A 20,759-nucleotide genomic window follows, 5' to 3' on the forward strand; every position below is an offset into this window, starting at 1 on the left:
TGGACAAAACACTGTCAGCACCCCCCCCACCACTAACATCATGGACAATACACCCCCCCGATGATGGCCCCGCTACGATTACAACTGGCCCCAGCCATGCCCCCCGAGATGAAAGGGGCTAGAACCACCGCTGAATGGCTTGTTAGTGAGTTTGACTTAGGATCATGTTTTTAGTGGTTTAATATCTGCAATATGAATAGCCTACAATCATTACACATAAGTTTGATTTAAAATAACTAATTAAAGGTTAGATATACTGTATAACTTTGAATACTATTCTATACGGAGACATTATGTATTCTTACCATGGCAACTTCGATATTCTTGTTTCTATTAACTTTTGCATGTAAAGATTACATATTGTGGTTATGGGATACTTCGTTGCATTTTTTGGCATGTTGTTGTCTTCTTTCATGTGTGACTTTTAACTTCATACCCTATAGGATCCAATAACTTTAAACAGTATAACAATAATAATATTATAAGAGAAGAACAGCTAATGTATTGTTTACATGCAAAACCTTGGAAAAACATACTATAGTAAGCAAATGTAAACTATGAGGAAATATAATATTTGCACCCACAGTATAATGGACTGGGGGATAATCAGTATTTAAAAACTTTAAACTTTCAATATTTCCTTAAGTGACATTACGTGTACATCTAGATTGGTGATTGTTTCGTTACTCTGTAGTATTTCCTTCTTTGTGTCATCCTGCCGAGCTCATGAATTCTTGCCAAGGATGTTTTTCCTTGACTCCTTTATTCTCCGCAGTGAGGCTGACTGGGACGAAGTATGGCTGTGGAGATGGGGGTGTGGGGCCTGCACGGTCATGGTCTCGCAATACCAGCCCCAGTCCAAGAGGATACTGTATATTTTCTGTGACATCTTCCGAGGAACAGTGCCTTCATTGAAACTGTGGCGACATAGAAACTAAAGCAATCTTCTGTCCTGTCTCGAAGCAGTACAAGGAGAAGCTGACATGGGAGACGTCAAACAGCAGCTAGATTATTTATTATTATTTGTAAACCTAATAAACTGCCTGGCTTGAAATGTCTCTATGGTGACATAGTGAAAAAAGGTGTTACGAGTTGGACGCCATGGCGTAACAAACTGAAAAAAACAGTTTTCGGCTAGAGAACATTTGACAGTACCTGATATTATGGCAACTGCCCTGTTTTGGAAATTACAACATTTAATATCTTTGGTTTATATTTACAATAGGGCTATTTAGAAACATTAAGGCAGATTGCATGCTTCTCCTGAAACCTCCGAAGTTTGCTTACTAATTACAGACTATAAAACATTTTTCACGACTTCAAAATCAATCAACAACTTTCGTTCAACAAACACAATACATTTTATTTAGCTTCATTGAGAGATTGACTAAAGTTAATCAAAGTAAAAACATTTCTGTGTGAATCTCAATTGTCAGATATAAGAGTAAAGTGGGTTACAGATAATCATATCATTATGTTATCTTTCAAGTCGGAAGCACTGCCCAAGGGGGAGGGGTTTCTGCGCACTTCCGTAGGAACCCGATCGAAACATCACTCTATCAAAGCTGGCATTGGCACCTGCGCGCGTCACTCAGAACAGGTCCCTTCCCACTTCCTGTTCTATAAAATGTGACGTCAGCGGAGGTTCATCCTCTTTTGCCTCTTCGCTGGACTCAGGAATGTAAGCTCTCTGTGTTTGTAATAAACATTCAAACTGCGTATTTCATCTGGCTAGCTGGCTCACTTCATAGTGTTGTTCACCACCGTTTTTCACTACACATAGTCTCTGTCTGGTGTGTGTTTAGTTATTATTGATAGCTAATCCCAATTCTGCCCCTTTCGGTTTCAGTTTCGTTCACAAGAAGACCGTTTAAAAAATAATAGTCGTATTTATATAGTTCTATATATATTCCGACTGCTTGCTGTGTTGGTTGTTTGTCCACAGGGCTTTTTCCTCCACAGCAGGAGTGCTAGCAGCGGCAGTAAAATCCATGAAGGTCTTCCTGTCATGCGATATGTTTATATTGTATATTGTTCAGCTCGGCTACTCTGCTGATTAGCCAGCTATGTATTATATTGTATTTTTCTCATTGGGTCTGTGACCCGCTCCTATTGGATCAGGGGTCCACTGCCATGATATTGCACGGAGGCCGCACAAGTGCTTGATTGCCTACACCAGACATTGTGCAAGTAGATTACGGCCTCGCTCCTAGCTGCACTAGTAGAGCAGCCGGCCTTGTTCTTGTAAGTGGAGGGCATAAGAGTTAACCTCTGTAGCCCCGCTTTGTATATGCTGATAGCAGACAGCTCCCGGTAGAGCGTGACTATGGTCCTCGCTCCTGGACGGCTCAGGTGCGGCCCTACGGGATCCCTGAGGTAACTGTCTGGAGTTGTGTTGCCTAGGCACACTTGCGGTGCACCTCGTGGCAGGCTCCCTTATCAGCTCGCTGCCTCTGCCCCTGCGACAGCTTTGTTATACAGCAACCCCTCCCCCTTGGGCAGTGCTTCCGACTTGAAAGATAACGATAGGTTGCGTATGCAATACAGTACACACAAACCATTATTTGAATAGGCACACAAAGCGCCAACTAAGCATGAATGATAGTATAAATGAAAAACACTTGTGGCTTTTGCTTTTTCATGTACAGGGCATAGCAGTTTGCAATAAAGTTTATTCATACATGTAGTAAACACACATACACACAGGCATCCAAATGTGTAAAGTATGCTTCCAACAAGGCCGACTTCATCTCCGCCTTCGCCTCCCACCACTCTCTGGATTTCCTTGCTCTCACTGAGACATGGATTTCCCCGGAGAACTCATCCACCCCTGCTGCCTTATCCTCTGTGTTTGTCCTGTCCCACTCCCCCTGTCTTACTGGGTGGGGGGGGAATAGGGCTCCTGATCTCCCCTTCTCTGCTCTTCTCTGTGCCACCCCCTTCTCTCTCCTCTATCGCCTCCAACAGCTTTGAATTCCCTCTCACCTCTTTCTTCTAGTTCTCTACTGTCCTCCTGGTCCACTCACCACCTTCCTGGATGAACTCGACTTTCTTCTCTCCTCCCTCCCCTCGCTGTCCTCACCTACCATCCTCTCCAAACCCTCCCACTCTGCCGGATTTCTTCCTCTCTTTTACTCCTTTAACTTCTCTCTTCGTCTCCACCCACTCACAGTGCAGGTTGCCAGTTAGACCTCATCTTGTCTAGAGGCTGTTCCCCTTCGCAACTCTTCGTGACACCCCTGGACATCTCAGACTCAGAATCACCACCGAGACGGCTCTCCTGGCAGTCACTGACTCCCCCCGGTGTGCTCGGGCGGCCTCCCTCTCCTCAGTCCTCATCCTCCTTGATCTCTCTGCAGCATTTGACACTGTCGATCACTCCATCCTCCTCTCCTACCTTGCTGACCTCGGTATCTCTGGAACTGCTCTCACCTGGATCTCCTCCTACCTCAACGACTGGACCTACCAAGTGACATGGCAAGGTTCCTCATCCACCCCCCAACCTCTCCTCATAGACGTACCCCAAGGCTCCATCCTGGGCCCGCTCCTGTTCTCTCTCTACACTCGCTCCCTGGGCCCCCTCATCGCATCCCATGGTTTCTCCTACCACTTCTATGCAGATGATGCCCAGATCTTCCTGTCTTTTCCCTCTTCTTACCCTCTCATCCCTTCTCGCATCTCTTCCTGTTTGTCTGCTATCTCCGCCTGGATGCAGTCACACCACCTCAAGCTCAACCTCTCTAAATCGGATCTCCTCTTTTTCCCCCACTCTTCCTCACCTTCTGCTGATCTCCCCATCTCAATCCCCTTGGAATCCACCACACTTTCTCCTGCTTCTTCCGCTAAAAATCTAGGAGTCATCCTTGATCCTGCGCTCTCCTACACCCAGCACATCACCACACTGACAGGCACCTGCAGATTCTTCCTGAGCAACATACGCCGAATCCGTCCCTTCCGCACCAACTTCTTGACTCAGCTGCTCGTCCAGTCACTGGTCCTCTCCCGCCTGGACTACTGCAACTCCCTCCTGGCCGGCCTGCCTGCAACTACTACCCGCTGCTCCAGCTCATCCAGAACTCTGCGGCTCACCTGGTAATCTCTTTCCCTCGCACACACTACTCCACTGCTCCGCTCCCGCCACTGGCTCCCGATACCGACACAATATTATTATTATTTTTTTTATTTCTTGGCAGACGCCCTTATCCAGGGCGACTTACAAAATAAGTGCAATACAAAGTGCAAGAATACAGTTAAATACAAGGCATCAAACATTACAGATTCAAATTTACATTAAACAAAGCAATTCAAGATATAATACATTTTACAACTTCCAATTTATACAGTTAAGTGCAGTAAGTGCGGACATACATCCTGGAAAGTAAAGCTAAGTGCTGTCAAGATGTAAGGTACAGTCAAGGGTTACGGGAAAGGGAGCAAGGAGGAAAATCAATCAATAATCCAAGAAGCATGACAAAATGCTATGAAGTGCTATCTAACGGGGATTAAAGGGACTAATATTACAAGTACTGTCTGAAAAGATGTCTTGAGTTAGCGCCGGAAGGATATATTAGTTGTAATATTAGTCCCTTTACTCTCCTGTAAGGTAGCACTTCACAACATTTTACCATGCTTCTTGCCTTGTATTACTAATACTTGTATTATTGATTTCCCCCTTGCTCCCTTTCCCGTAGCCCTTGACTGGGACCTAACATCTTGACAGCACTTAGCTTTCACTTTCCAGGATGTATGACTTTACTTATTGTATTTACTTGTGTAAATTGGAAGTTGTAAAATGTATTATGTTTTGAATTGCCTTGTATAATGTAAATTTTAATTTGTAATGGTTGATGCCTTGTACTGAATTGTATTCTTGCACTTTGTATTGCGCTTCTATTTTGTAAGTCGCCCTGGATAAGGGCGTCTGCCAAGAAAAAAAAATAATACTAATAATGTGTATTCCGAACATACAGTGAGGGGAAAAAAGTATTTGATCCCCTGCTGATTTTGTACGTTTGCCCACTGACAAAAAAATGATCAGTCTATAATTTTAATGGTAGGTGTATTTTAACAGTGAGAGACAGAATAACAACAAAAAAATCCAGAAAAACGCATTTCAAAAAGTTATAAATTGATTTGCATGTTAATGAGGGAAATAAGTATTTGATCCCCTATCAATCAGCAAGATTTCTGGCTCCCAGGTGTCTTTAATACAGGTAATGAGCTGAGGTTAGGAGCACTCTCTTAAAGGGAGCACTCTCTTAAACGTACAAAATCAGCAGGGAATCAAATACTTTTTTCCCTCACTGTAACCCATTATCAATACAAATAAGGGGAATGTTTTTTTTTCTTTCTCTCAATGTTCTAACACTCCTCAAACAACAAAAATGCAGTAGAAGAAAAGACATTTGTGCTAGGAAAAAGAACAGAAAAAATTAGTCTACATCTCACCTTCTTTGTGGGTCTGGCCATAAGACTTCATCCACATCACATGCGATGTTGTCTTGAGCCAGGCAGCATGGAAAGTATCACTTGGAGTGCCATATCCAGGCCTGGCATGACCCCTGATCGAGGTCTCCACAAGCCTCCTCCATTGCCTGTAGAAGGGGTATGCGTTGGTGGGGCTGGCGATCATACACCTTCCAACGTCATACAGAGAAGAATTCTTCAATAGGATTCAAGAACGCAGATTATGGGGGCGATTGAGTGTGATGAAAAGTGGGTGACCTGTGAACCAATTGCGGACCACAGCAGCCCGGTGGAAACTAACATTGTCCCAGATGATAACGTACCTGGGCTGTTCTGGCACCCAGTCATTAGGGATTAGTCTGTTTGTGGAGGGTGTCCAGAAATGTGATGATGTGTGCAGTGTTGTATGGGCCAAGGATTGCATGATGGTGAAGGACCGCACACATTGTTACGTTGCCACCACATTGTCCTGGGATGTTGATGATTGCACGGTGTCCGATGATATTTCTGCCGTGGCCGCTTGTTTTTGCAAGGTTGAAACCTGCCTCGTCCACATATATTAGCTCACGATGCACTGAATCTGCTTCTAGCTCCATGACAAAACAATGTAGCACAGTATGAAAAGACAGGGATCAGTCAATATGATGTAGCACCATGCACTTCCAGATCCAGTACCAATGATAGGATAGTATATCTTACGTGCAGATATTCATATCTCAGTTGTTTTACACGGTCTGAGTTTTGTTCAAAAGGAACTCTGTATAGCTGCTTCATCCCAATTCTATTAAGTTTCAGTAGACGAGAGAGTGCAGAGAGACTCACTCTGTTGATGTTGTGGAATGTGTGTTATCTGCCATTATGTGGTCCTGCAGTTCTCTGAGTGTGATGCAGTTATTTTATATTTACAATGTGCGTCTCCTGCTCTGGGGTGAACAGTCGACCAGATACTGGTTTTCTTGCAGTCCTCTAAAAACATTTGAATGGTTTTATAGTTTTTCCCAATTGCATACACACTATTATACCACAATACTCCTAAACTGTTAACACAATGCCCATAATAAAAAGTCACATCTGCTAAACACACAGAGGGGAAAATTCTGGCCTAAAAACTATATACACAGCCCTCAAAATCAAAGAATTGGGTCAGAATCACACACACATACATCATATCTGTTTCTCACACTGAGCATTAAGAATACACTGTGTTTAGAAAAATAAAACTCTCTCCTCAAAATGGAAGATTCATGTAGGAAAACAAAAAGAATCCATCAACACAGACAGTAAAGAACTTTATATTATACAATGTTTGATCCTGGCCAGGCGTGGCACAGTGGTGTGTTGCCTTACAGCTCTAGGGGTCCCAGGTTCAAGACCCAGCTTGGGTTGCCTGTCTGTATGGAGTTTGCATGTTTTCCCCGGGTACATGTGGGTTTCCTCCCACCGTCCAACGACATGTGGGTTAGCTTAATTGGCCATACTAAATTGCCCTGTATGTGTGTGTTGCCCAGTGCTGGCCTGGCATCCTGCCCTGGGTGTGTTCCTGCCTTGCACCCTATGTGTGCTAGGATCAGCTCCAGCTTCCCTGCGACCCTAAGTGGTTTTGAAAATGGATGGATGCATGGATGATCCTGCCTACCCAAAAATTATCAATGTATTTATATATAACAAGCATAAAAATGCAATGACTGATAGCAGCCCACATGGTTATGTTTCCACCCCTTTGGCCAGGGACCTGCTCGCTGGCCAATGATGTTCCTTCCCCAGCACTGCCTCTTGAATCCTACCTCGTCCACATAGATGAACTCAATGTGGTCATCGCTGGCATCAAGCTTGAGTATTCTCTGACCATGTAGGAACAGTGATTAGAACATGGTGCATTACTGCACTTCCTGGACCTCTGTCTCTTCCAAGTGCACAATAGTACTGGAAACAGTTTCATACTCACTTGCATGTAAAAGTAGCACATCTCTTTCACACGATCAGAGTTCCTCTCAAATGGTACACGATATATTTGCTTCATGCTCATCCTGTGCCTTCTCAGCAAACGATCAATAGTGGATATTGAAACATGGTCTATGTTCTGAAACATCCCATTGTCCTCTATTATACACGTTTGGATTTCTCTGAGTCTAATCGCATTTTTTGCCAACACCATGTTGACTATTTCAGCCTCGTTTCTCCCACCAGCAGCTGGTCTTCTCAGCCCTGTATGCAAACAATACAATGTGATGTACAGACTTGCAGTACTCTTGTTGATATATGAAATCCAAATATTGTGCATGGTAAATTTATACCCACTCACCGGTTCGTAGTCCTGAATGTCCTGATGATTCCAGCCACAGTAAAGAGGCTCAAATTGGGCTGCACTCACTGCCCAGCTTTTCGCATACTCATCCCATGGTTGATTACACTATCAACCAGTGTGGCTCTTATTTCATTCAATATATTCCGTCGCCTTCATCGTCCTCTGTGTCTTCCCCTCCCTCTTCCCCTTTCTGCTCTTTGTGGCTCCATTTTTCTTGTACAATCATGAGTCCTCGTGTGACCTTTTTATATACTTGAGAGAACGAGGACAACTGAGTGAACAATTTGGTTAATTGGGTTTGCACAGGGTGGTGCGGTGGTTAGTGCTGCTACCTCACAACTCCATGGGTCATGGGATCTAGTCTGTTTGGAGTTTACATGTTCTCCCCGTGTCCGTGTGGGTTTTCTCCAGGCTCTGCAGTTTCCTCCCACTGTCCAAAGACATGCAGTTTAGGTTATGTTAAATTGCTGTGTATATGTTGCCCAGCGATGGCCTGGCATCCTGTCCTGGTTGTATTCCTGCCTTGTGCCCTATCACTGCCGGGATCGGCTCTGGCTGCCCCGCGACCCTCACAGGAATTGTGTGTTTTGAAAATGGATGGATGGGTTTGCAGACGTGAAGTGTGTTGTAGTACATTAGCACTTTGAGTTTTGTCTGATGACTCATGTATTGCACAAAAGGTACAGGTGTTTTCTCAATGACAATTGTGCCAACACATTGAGAGTTGCGAGTAATGTTTTGCAACATGAGTGAACTGGACTCACCAATTGAGTTGAAGCAAGGTGAAGGTGTGCATAGTCCTGCAGAAGTGGTTCTGGGATGTTAGCTTGAACCTCGGATCACTCTGTGCATGCTTTCGGTCACAGTGTATAAACGACTGAGAAACTGTAGTGAGAGATCCTTCTCATTATGAAAGTACAGTACATATTACTGTACCAGTAAGACTACAGCACTTACCGGTTTCCATCTCAAAATATCCCAATTATACCTGCAACAGTATAACAGCTCATATTTGATTGAACCCATTGCTCACTTGTTAAATACATTGCCTAAAAGTGTTAATTATTTCAGAGATAGTACTTCAAGAATCACTGTTAGTGTTTAAGCATTCAGAAAAACCTGAAAATTGTCACGAGTGGCAGTGAACAGTGGGTCCAGGGGTGTCGCAAATGGGAAACCCCACCATGCTCTCCCTGGCTTCACCATCAGGATTTATTTTGCCTGGGGCCCCCACATACCCTAGAATCACCTCTGACTGGGTCGCATGAAGTCTCGCTATGCCATCCCAACTGAGTTACACTCACTTATTTCCCCCTGCAGGTAAGGTCCCAGGACAGACGCCACCAGTAAATAAGAAAGGTCTTATTCTAGTCCATTAAATAAAATTCACCATGTACAATACAACAGGGGCAACTAGCAGGGCACCGTTCCCTCGATGTTTTTTTTACAATTAAAATTGCCTTTAATCACCTGGGCAAAAATAAAAATACAGAAACCTATACAAAAGCTGAAAATATAATAAACTATACTAAATTCCCAAATAAAACTAAGCCCAGACAATACCCCCTATATTCACAATCAAAAAACGTATGTATGAAACGATGGAGAATGGCGAGAGAATGGTCTCAATTACACAGTCCCAACCCGGCTCGGCCTCCGGTTCCGTCCCAGGCTAGAGATCCTCACAAACGAGCAGCTCGTCCGCACAAGCAGCCCCAATCCAGGACAAAGAGCAGTCTCAGGAGGAGGACACGCTCGCTCACTGGCAAGTGCTGCGATCACAAGCTCACAGGGATATTGAGTGCGTCCCTCTCACCCGTCCGCTATGTGCTTCTCCCTCCGGCTGCTGGTCCGGAGCCCCAAAGTGCCGTCTATCGCCGAGAAGCTGGAAACCGCAGAACCAAGAAGGCAAGTCCAGGAATACAGTCTTGTAGAAGCCAAGTCAATGTCTCTGGCCAGTAATAGTTCCTTAGATCCTCTTGTCGCTGTCGAGTCACTGCGTCCAGCGGCTAATGTTTCTCCAGGCAGCTCCCGATCTGCAGGGACCCGCTCCGACCCTGCGAGGAGTTAGTGCCTACCGGCTGGCACCCTCACAGCCGATATCCTCTCCTCTGTAACCCGTCCCGCAGTCACTGTCCCTGCTGGTGCTCCGCCGTGCCCCTTTGTTCTGGCAGGGCAGCCTTTATCTCCAGCTGAGTGTCCACAGGTGTAGTGGCCGTGAGGGAAGGCGGCCGCTGCTCAGTGATACAGGTGCGCCGCATCGGGGATCAAAGCTTCTGCCTGTTCAATAATAGTGAATATCAATAAAAGTCAATCAATCAGTGAATACAATCAATGAAAACAAACAATTTGAGAACATGACTCAATCAGTGAATAATTAAAATTAAATCAAATAAACAATAATAACAGTATAAGTGCAATAAAGAATCACATGGAGCCTTGGTACAGTCTGTGATTAATGCAACACTGTGGAGTAGTGCTTAGGGCTCTGGACTCATATTGTGGGTTTTGGGTTCAAATCCCAGGTGGGGCAGTGCTGTTGTACCCTTGAGCAAGGTACTTCACTTAGATTGCTCCAGTAAAATACCCAGTTGTATAGACCAACTCTGCCTCCTCCAGAACCGCTCCTTCTCATCCCTGGCACCTAAATGGTGGAACGACCTGCCCACCGAAGTCAAAACAGCAGAGTCCTTGACCTCATTCCGGCACTTACTCAAGACGCATCTCTTCCGACAGCACTTGTAATATTAGTCCTCTATCCCTGCTAGATAGCACTTCACAGTTTTATTATGCTTCTCGCGTTCTTGATTGTTTTACTCCTTGCTCCCTTTCCCGTAGCCCTTGACTGTGACCCTACATCTTGACAGCACTTAGCTTTCACTGTCAAGGATGTAGGAAGTCACTTACTGTACTTGTGTAAATTGTAAATTGAAATTTGTAAAATGTATTATTTTGAATTGCTGTTTTAGCTAAATTTAATTTGTAATGATTGATTGCCTTGTAGGAGGAGTAGAATTAGACACACGGAAAGGAACATAGAAACTCGCTGCCTAAATCCCACTGCTATTTATAAAATCACTATCCTCTTGCCAAATGCTAGCTTTATCAAAAGAAGGATCTGCAGATGAATTATTAAATAATTTCAACAATACACTAAGCACTGCTTTAGTAGCCCCATTAAGGACACGACAAATAAAAACCAACAAAACACTCACCGTGGTTCGACGAACAACCCGCGTTTTCTTTTTAATACAATAGCGACACTTACTAACCAGAAGGTAAAGCCTTCAGAGGTCATCCCCCCCAATTTCACCTGTAGTGACTTCGTGGATCATTTCAATAGCAAAGTTAACAGCATTAGAAAACAGATAGAACAGGAAACATACACAGATTTTATAGCTGACACATGCAGTCCTTCACAGCCCCTGCCTACCTTGGACTCGTTTAACGTAGTAAATCACCAGGAATTGGTCTCCTTAATTACTAAAATGAAAACAACAACCTGCGCACTAGACCCTATACGCACTAAACTGCTAAAACAATCTCTGCCATGAATTATTCACAGAATACACAATATTATCAATGTCTCTTTATTCTCAGGATCTGTTCCTGAATCATTTAAAATAGCTGTAATTAAACCACTTCTTAAGAAACCCAGTGTCGACCCTAACCAACTTAAACACTATCGACCTATCTCAAACCTTCCCTTCCTTTCTAAGGTTCTAGAGAAAGTAGTTGCAAACCAACTGCAAGCTTTTTTAACCGATAATCACCTTTATGAAGAATTTCAATCAGGCTTCCGTTCCGGCCTGAGTACAGAAACGGCCCTGTTAAAAGTATTGAATGACGTGTTTCAGTCCTCCAATGTAGGGCACACCAGTGTTATTATTTTATTAGACTTAAGTGCGGCTTTTGACACAATCGACCACAAAATCTTGATACACCGCTTAGAAAACCGTATTGGCCTATCTCGCAATGTGCTTTCATGGTTTAAATCATATCTGTCAAACAGACTCCAATATGCACAGATTAACGAGAACCACTCAAATTTAACTGAGGTTAAGTACGGAGTCCCACAGGGCTCAGTCCTCGGACCTGTACTTTTTTCATTGTACATGCTCCCTTTAGGTGATATCATTCGACGACATAATATTAACTTTCACAGTTACGCAGACGACACACAATTATATCTGTCAGTAAATCCTAACAACACCATAGACCTAGAAAAATGAATCTGCTGTCTGTCTGAGATTAAAACATGGATGACAAAAAAAATTCTTATGCTTAATTCTGACAAAACAGAAGTCATAATTTTAGGAGACAAAAATCGAACTGTTCATCATTCACTAACAAAACTGAGTAATGATAACTTTAATTTCTCCCCTAAGGGGATGGCATGAAACCTGGGTGTCATCTGTGATCATAATCTATCTTTTGAATCACACATTCAGAATGTGTCGAGATCTTCCTTCCTCCAGCTTAGAAACATTGCTAGACTAAGACAATTCCTCTCGTTACAGGACACTGAGAAATTGATACACGCATTTGTTACATCTAGATTGGACTACTGTAATGCCATTCTGTCAGGCAGCACAAACAGAGCTATTTGTGCACTTCAGTCCAAAATGCTGCTGCAAGAATCCTAACAAAAACATAAAAACATGAACACATCACTCCAGTATTGGCTTCTCTTCACTGGCTGCCCGTGCACTACAGGATAGACTTTAAAGTGCTCTTATTAACATGTAAAGCACTAAAGGGACTGGCACCTCCCTACCTGTCTGATGAGGCACAACCCATCCCAGAAGCACCTCACAATGGAGGGTCAACGGGGCATCCACACCCAAGGTTTGATGAGCCATCGCAACCCAAAGCCTGTTGATGGTCCAAACCCTCCACCCCCGATGGCCAGCGAGAGGCCTCCTCCACAGGGAAGACCACAGCCAGCAGCACCGATAAAGAACTTTCTGATCTCCTTGCTGCTGTAATAAGTATACTGCCTGGAGGGGAGGCAACCATTAGGCCTAGGCCCTAGGCCGTGGACCCCCAGAGATTCATTTTCTCCTACATGCCATTCTTAGGAGTTTTCTTGTTTTTCTCTCCTCCGTTCCTAAATGCTTTATTTACTTAAATGTTCACTCACTTTATTCTAGATCATGTAAAATGTTTACAGGTCTATATTTGATTTTATTGTATTTATGTTTTTTATTTTGCTGTACGTTTGTTGTATGTTTACCAGTCTGTAAAGCACTCTGTGGCTACCCTGCGAAGGGCGCTATACAAATAAAAATTGATTGATTGATTGATTGATTGATTGTACTTCACTGTATTTTTGCAGTTATGTTGTAAGTCGCCCTGGATAAGGGCGTCTGCCAAGAAATAAAAATATTAATAATAATAATAATAATAATAAATGGGTACAAATGTAAGTCGCCCTGGATAAGAGCGTCTGCTAAATGACAAATAATGTAATGTAAACTCTGCCACCTACTGTTTGACATGTTAAATAGATAAATTCTGTGATCAAATTGCATTTCAACGATACAAACCAAGACCAGTTAGGGGAATTAAGAATTAAATATTTGAGACCCAAAGAAAGTAGAGATTAACTTTAAAGCTTTCCTTTTATACAAGTTAAAATGGTATTTCCACAACACAGTCCTTAATTCCTGTCATTTCTTTGGGGATTGTGTGCTGGAAATAAATCACATTGACCATTTATAATGTGCTCTTTTTAGGGGTTTTAACAACTGATACAGAAAACATTGTCAATAATGTATAATATCCTTACAAAAATGAATTATCTATAGCTGTACTTTAAGATTTACTTGCTTATTTATTTGGTGATCCTATTTTTGAACCCAGAAACATTGTGGAAATATCTCAGGTTCATGTTTAACTTACAGTTTCTCTGCTGTTCCTATGGATGTTTTACACCATCCCCCTTAAAGTATTCTTTATTTATTAATATGCTGTAAATGCATTGTTTGCTAGGGCTGTTAAGAGGGACATGAAGTCTTTGAAAATTGATATGTTTCACTGACTATTCAAAATGTATCAACACTATTTTCCTGGAAATTACACAAAATTAAAGGTGAAAAATGCACGTTACTGAGACTAATGTGTTAATATATTTCTATATTGGATAATAATAATCATAGTAATGCAGTAAACTAGGTATTTTGAATAGATGAGTAATGCATTACATGCATTTGCTGGCAGTTTGTAATAGCAGGACTTTCTTTATGTTTGTACACTTATGTCCTCATTACTGGCATATTCCACTGAGGAGCTGTTTCCAATTGTCAACGGTGACTGTTGGGGTAAAATTGCCTCCTATGTATTGTATATACCCACTGTATAACTGTTAGAAAATATAGGAAACTTTCCAGTAAGTTACTAGTTAGGAACTGTGAGTTATTCATAACTTTACTTATTATCTATGTCTTATGCACACTGCTGAAATAGCTTGCAGAACTGCTTGTAATCCAAGCAGCTGTGGCAGACACAAAACATGTTGTTCGTACAGTATGTGCTACATTTTCCCCTTCCCGAAACACAAATATATTATGGGTTACACACATCCTCGGACAATAACATTCCCACGAGGCATGACATGTGCACCTGCTTGTGGGAACACTGCAAAATCAGTACTATTATGGTGTGTAACTACATATCGGGACTGCCCCGTAACTATCACTGAAGATGTTTGTTAGACTGTATAAAGGCTGTGTGAAACTTTCAATAAACTGAAGATAAACGAACAGACTACTTCTGTGTCTGTGCATTTTTCTTCCCGAGCGCTCGTCTCCTGCTGAAAAGTCTCCCCTGTAGCTGAAATGCTGACTGACCTGACTGCCCGATTCACTGGGATCCGAAGGGCTGCTTCAACTGAAGCGTTGTACCTTAACAGTGACCTTGACAGATTTCCCTTCAAATAACCGAGATGTTTGATAGAGTCAGTGGGACATTAGTTATAGAATCAATAGCAAACTGTGATCACAATATGGTCATCTTTGAGGCATTCTTTCTAGAAACAAGGCCCAAGTCTAAAGCAATGGTCTACAATTTTGGTCTACCTTGAAGGTATGAGGCGACACTTGGAAGAGGTAGACTGGAGCACACTGGATCAGATTCAGTTGAAAATGGATGGGTATATTTAAGAATATACTACTTGAGGCTCAGGAGAAATTTATACCAAAACTTAGCAAATTGAGGACCAAAAAACATTGGCCAAAATGGTTTAATGGAAGTATGCAAAAAAATTTGAAGAGAGAGAAAATGTGGTATAGCGCATACAAAAGGGATAGAGACTAAACAAAATACAAAGAATATGTTGAACTGCAAATAGATCTTAAGAAAGGGATCAGGAAAGCAAAGAGGGAAATAGAAAGAAACATAGCTCTATAACTAATGCAAAGAGCTTTTTTCAATACTACAACAGCAAGAGGTCAATAAAGGATGAAGTGAAACAGATAGAGGGCAAAAATTGAAGTATTTTGGAAAATGAACAAGATATGGTAAATGTTCTAAATGAGTATTTTAGAGGTTTTTACAAAAGAAAAAACAGATAACATGCCACAGGATAATAACCAGTCCAGTCAAACCCTAAGAGAGATCAGGAAAAATGAGGTGGAGGTACTACAGGGACTAGCAGAATTAAAAACAAACAAATCACCTAGGCCAGATGGTATATTTCCAACAGTACTTAAAGAAATGTGGGAAATTATTTACAGGCCGCTAACTCAAATATTCCAAAAGACACTTAGAACAGGGGATGTGCCAACTGACTGGAAGATAGCAAATGTCATACCAATCCACAAGAAAGGGGACAAAACTGAGCCAGGAAATTACAGACCAATCAGTCTCACCTGCATTACTTGTAAAATGTTGGAAAAAATGATTAGACAGAAATAGAGGAGCATTTTAATGAAAACCATATTCTTGGAGATAGTCAACATGGGTTTAGACGAGGCAGATCATGTCTTACAAATGTATTAGAGTTTTTTGAACATGCAACTGCAGCTGTAGATCATGTGAAAACACATGATATGATATACGTACATTTTCAAAAAGCTTCTGATAAGGTTCCACACCAAAGACTGATCCTCAAATTGGAAGCTGTAGGCATTCAGGGTAATGTAAGTAGTAGATTATGAACTGGTTGATGTAGAGGAAACAGAGGGTGTCGATTAGAGGAGTTGCTTCTATCTGGAGTGAGGTTGTTAGTGGAGATCCACAGGGATCAGTGTTAGGGCCATTGCTTTTAAATCAAGGGCAGTGATGTTCAGACTGTACGATGCACTAGTTAGAGCTGATGTCCTACTGAGATGTCCTACTGAGAGACTGAGGAACTGAACCTTTTCACCCTGGAACAGAGGAGACTACATGGGGACTTGATTCAAGTCTTCAAAATCATGAAAGGCATCGACCACATCAAACCAGAGGAGCTTTTCCAGATCAGCAGAGACACAAAAAGAAATTGGGCTTCAAAGCATTCAAGACGGAAAACAGGAGACACTTCTTCACACATAGAGTTGTCACAATCTGGAACAAACTCCCCAGTAGGGTTTCCAAAATCGGGGGAAAATTCCAGGCCAGGGTTTTTGGAGTTTAAATTTCATAAACCCTGGGTCCCCGGGGCATCTGTGATTGAAGCCAGATTATCTCATAGGCATATAAATTGAATAAATAATCAAAATGGAAACAAAATTAAATAAATAAAAAACACACTGTTAGACACATCAAACGTATGCTTGAACTCCTCGGATCTTAGTTTTCCCCCTTATTTTAATCATTAAACTACAACCTGGCCATATCATCAATGTTATTCTAAATAAGTAAAATAATACATGTCATTTTTGTGTCTGTATTTTATGTGAAGCTAAAATTAAACACGAACTCAGTTCATTCACAGAGTTATTATGTATTGATCATTTGTATGAACTGAAGTGACCTTGTAGAGCCCCCAGCTGTTTGCAATACGTTGTTTGCATACTTTTTGCATTTGTAGGAAGTAGAACCAAACCGAGCTTGGATCAGAACATTTTTTTTGAACTCCTCGTATTTTGCAACAGTGCTCAATTATATTGTAGGTTACGGAATGAACATCAATCTTCTCACCGAATGAAAAAACACAAGATCTCACTGAGGCTCTGTGCACGCAAGTATGATTTTTGTTGGTTTGTTTCTCAGCCCCGGTTTTATACCCATGCCAAACCCGGGCTTGTGAGATTGACAAATCGTCCGGGTTGCCCGGGTTTTCGGTACCACGGGTCCCCGGGCTGGAAACACTACTCCCCAGTGATGTGGTTGAAGCTGAAAATTTGGGAACAATTAAAATCAGACTGGATAGGATCCTTGGATCACTTAGTTATTAATGGACACCAAACGAGCACGATGTGGCAAATGACCTCCTCTCGTTTGTAAACTTTCTTATGTTGTTATGTTAAATATTTGAAAAAGATTTGGAAATGCTTGTGCTCTGTGCAACGGAAATGATAACAGTGCTACTCTTGGGACAAGAAAAGGTTCACATATATGTCGCTTATGCTCACAATGTATTTAATTTACCAGCAATTCAATGAATTGTGCACTGTGCGGTAGATATACCAGATCACAGAGTGTGGAGGGGGTGATGTGGGGAAGTGTGGGCCCCTGCTTTGGACCCTGGGGCCCTGCAGAGGTCTGCGGCCCGGTGTGGGTGCCTAGGCTGGTGTTGGTGCCTGCTGACCACTGTCCACCCTTGACCAGGAGACGGCGCTACAATCAGGCCCTATTTAATGCATGGGATTACCGGCGCAGTTCTGTCCTATCAGAGTTGGTTTCTCTGCTTGAAGGTGGGACTAAGCAGACTGACAATCCAGAGAGCCTTTCACGGGTTCAATTACTGTAAAGACAAAGCGGGGGAAAGTAATAGCGAAGTTTGGAAACAGGACGGACATCAGCTCTCATCTCAAGAACCCCGATCCTGTGCTGTTGCTTCAGAGGAAACACTGCGCTGATCTAAGAGGATTTCACAGACGCAATGTCTCATTTCAAGGGATATATCAAAACTGCAAGCGCCTTGCTTCAGTCACTGCGTGAAAGAAGCTGCAATCTGTGGCCCGAAGGTGGACATTGCATTGCGCATATATGTCACTTTCCCAGTTGCGTGGCTGTGCAGGTCGCTCTGTGTGTAACCCGGCCTGTGCAGAACAGGGCGCCTCTACAGTGGGGCTGACAGACTGAGCGCTCACTCTGAAGCCCTTAAAGCACCACCTGGGTTTTGGTGACATCATCAAAGACTTGGCTTCCTGAAAATCCAGAGGAAAACACATGTAAGGTAGGCCCTCTCTCTAGACTTACAGCCTTGTATTGATGAATAGGGTTGTTCCGCTCATTTTACAGGAGGGGGTGCCAGCCTACTAGCTCTGCTGTTGATCGGGAGTTACAGGCCACTCGTGTGTGTTGTGGACTTGGACTGAGGGACACTTGTGCTGCTCGTTGCTTGTTGTGTTGGCGCTGATGTGATAAGCCATGCAGATCAAATGTTGATCCTTAATGATCAGTAGTGCGACTCTTCACCAGCAAAAGACAGCATCCAGGGAAAGCCACGCTGCCCGCCTCTCAGACTCGGGTCGGGTTGTAAAAGTGCGCAGTGTGAGCCTGGCTGAGGGACTGATTCTTTTGTGAGGCGATGCGAACCGATTGAGTGACTCGATTCAGTGTGTTTGGACACAAATGGAAATTGGGCTTCAAGCCATTCAAGACAGAAAACAGGAGACACTTGTTCACACAGAGAGTTATTACAATCTGGAACAGACTCCCCAGCGATGTGGTTGAAGCCACAATTTGGGAACATTCAGAAATAGACTGGATGTGATCCTTGGATCATTTAGTTATTAATGGACACCAAACGAGCTGATGGGTCGAGTGGCCTCTCGTTTCTGAACTGTATTATGTTGTTCTGATATGTGTTGGGTATGACGTCAGTTGTTGTCAGTTGCATACGTAACAGTTGCTGGAATTCGATTCTGTTTGCTCTGTGGATATTGCCTAATTAGAGCTGATAGTGTGTTTGGAGACGGAGTCGTACGGTTGATTGATTTTACCTCTGAGTAATTTCAGTGTTCCCGAGAGCCTTTTGGTTGTATTGAATTCAAAAGCATGGCAGCGATTGCAAACTTCAAGTTTTGTCTTGAAGACTCCGCAAGATTCAGGTAGGCCGTTTCATTAATCTATCTTTTTCTTTTCATTGCAGCAGGGTATGTATAGCCTACATTTTTTTAAATGACATATTGTGAATAATAATGTTCTTCACCAGTACAAGATCGTGTGAATTGCTCCTAAGCATAGGTGTGTAGCTACAAATTGAACCATTATTCTCGTTTATTGATTACTGTATGAGAGGATGTGAATATGGTGAACTGGATATGGTATAAATACAAAATAAACCTGGGTCATTTCAACGCCGAATGGTAGGGATTTTGAGCCGACGTCTAAAATGTATTGCTTTCATTATTTCGTAATCCTCGGCACAACCAAGACTCCTGTGGAAATGTTGTTGCTTTCAAATTATGTTGCAGGTGTAATTATGTCCCTGATGAGAAGGAGAAAAATGAGCGTCAGTTCCTGCTGGACTTAGAGTTCATCTGTGACAGGCTGCAGAAACTCCGCATTAGCGATGTGGTCCTGGCTAAGGTATGCAGCCCCCTGCTTGTCTAGGAGACCCTAGAGTTTTATTTTCATGTTTTTATATATAAATCCTTCTGATTGAGATGGTTACCTGCATTGTTCTGATGGATCTGTTTAATGCTGATCTTGGACATTTGTCTCATTTGTACTTTTTGTCAACTGCTGTCTAATTGCGATTGTTATTTAGATGACTGTATGTGTGTTACCTGCCTACAATTAAGAAGGCTCCCACAGTGGGTGATGACCCCGAGGTCATTAAGACCCAGGTATGTAGGAGCAGAGGACACGGTTCATGTTTGGGGGGGTGGGAATAATAATTTGCTAGTCTAGTAAAGGGGATTGTGGGTAAAATTTGAGCCCCACTGATGATCTATTTGTAGTGCATTGGTGTCTGGGCCACTGACCTCTACTGATGGAGAAGATGAACTGAGGGGCTGAGTACGCTCACATGCACCCACCTCTCCAGAACAAATAAAAACACGGACTTGGCCGAGGTTTGCAGAACTAACTCTTTTTCCTTCCTTCCCTCCTCCCCCCTTTCCCCTTCAACAGGAGCTCTTCCGCAGGGTGAGTGGTATTCTGAACAAGCTGACCCCACAGATGTTCCAGCCGTGGATGCGTCAAGTGAACGAGCTGACCATCGACACGGAGCAGCGACTCCAGGGTGTCATGGAGCTCATCTTCGAGAAGGCCGTCTCCGAACCCAACTTCTCCGCCTCATACGCCAATATGTGCCAGTGCCTTCTGAGGGTGAGAGAAGGAGGGTGACGGGGAGAGTGAAGTGAAAGAGGGAGGGAGGGAATGGTAGAGGATTGTGAAGATGCTATTTGTGTAAATTTGAACTTGTAAAATGTATTACGACTTGAACTGCTCTGTATTATTGCACTTTGTATTGCTCTTATATTGGACAAGGACATCTGCTAGGAAATAAATAATAATAATAATAATAATAATAATAATAATAATAATAATAATAATAATAATAATAATAATAATAATAATACATGGATCAGATTTGTTTAGCTCTGGAATTGTAATTTGTGGGAGTTCAGTTTTGAATGGACTAGCAGATGCCTGTCTTGTGATGCGCATATCAAGAGTTTTCACTCCGATACCTATTAAAGCTGGAAGCCAGCCTAGCACACCATCTTGCTTAGGGTTTATGTTGTTCCTGCTCCCCTTTCTGTAGCTCAAAGTCCCAGCCGTTGACAAGCCGGGAGAGACGGTGCCTTTCCGCTCTCTGCTTTTGAACCGCTGCCAGAAGGAGTTTGAGACGGAGGAGGATGGAGACGAGGTCTTGGAGAAGAAGCAG

The 20,759-nt window shown here is 42.8% G+C and overlaps 1 non-coding gene across 1 annotated transcript; it reads left to right on the top strand.

Moving 5' to 3' along the window:
- Positions 1-19,804: 19,804 nt before the first annotated feature.
- LOC136723456 (small nucleolar RNA SNORD66) lies at positions 19,805-19,881 on the top strand. Its single transcript, XR_010806680.1, has one exon. It is a non-coding gene; the product is annotated as a small nucleolar RNA SNORD66 (small nucleolar RNA).
- Positions 19,882-20,759: the final 878 nt, after the last annotated feature.

This window comes from Amia ocellicauda, unplaced genomic scaffold, assembly GCF_036373705.1.
Source record: "Amia ocellicauda isolate fAmiCal2 unplaced genomic scaffold, fAmiCal2.hap1 HAP1_SCAFFOLD_162, whole genome shotgun sequence".
Classification (NCBI taxonomy): domain Eukaryota; kingdom Metazoa; phylum Chordata; class Actinopteri; order Amiiformes; family Amiidae; genus Amia; species Amia ocellicauda.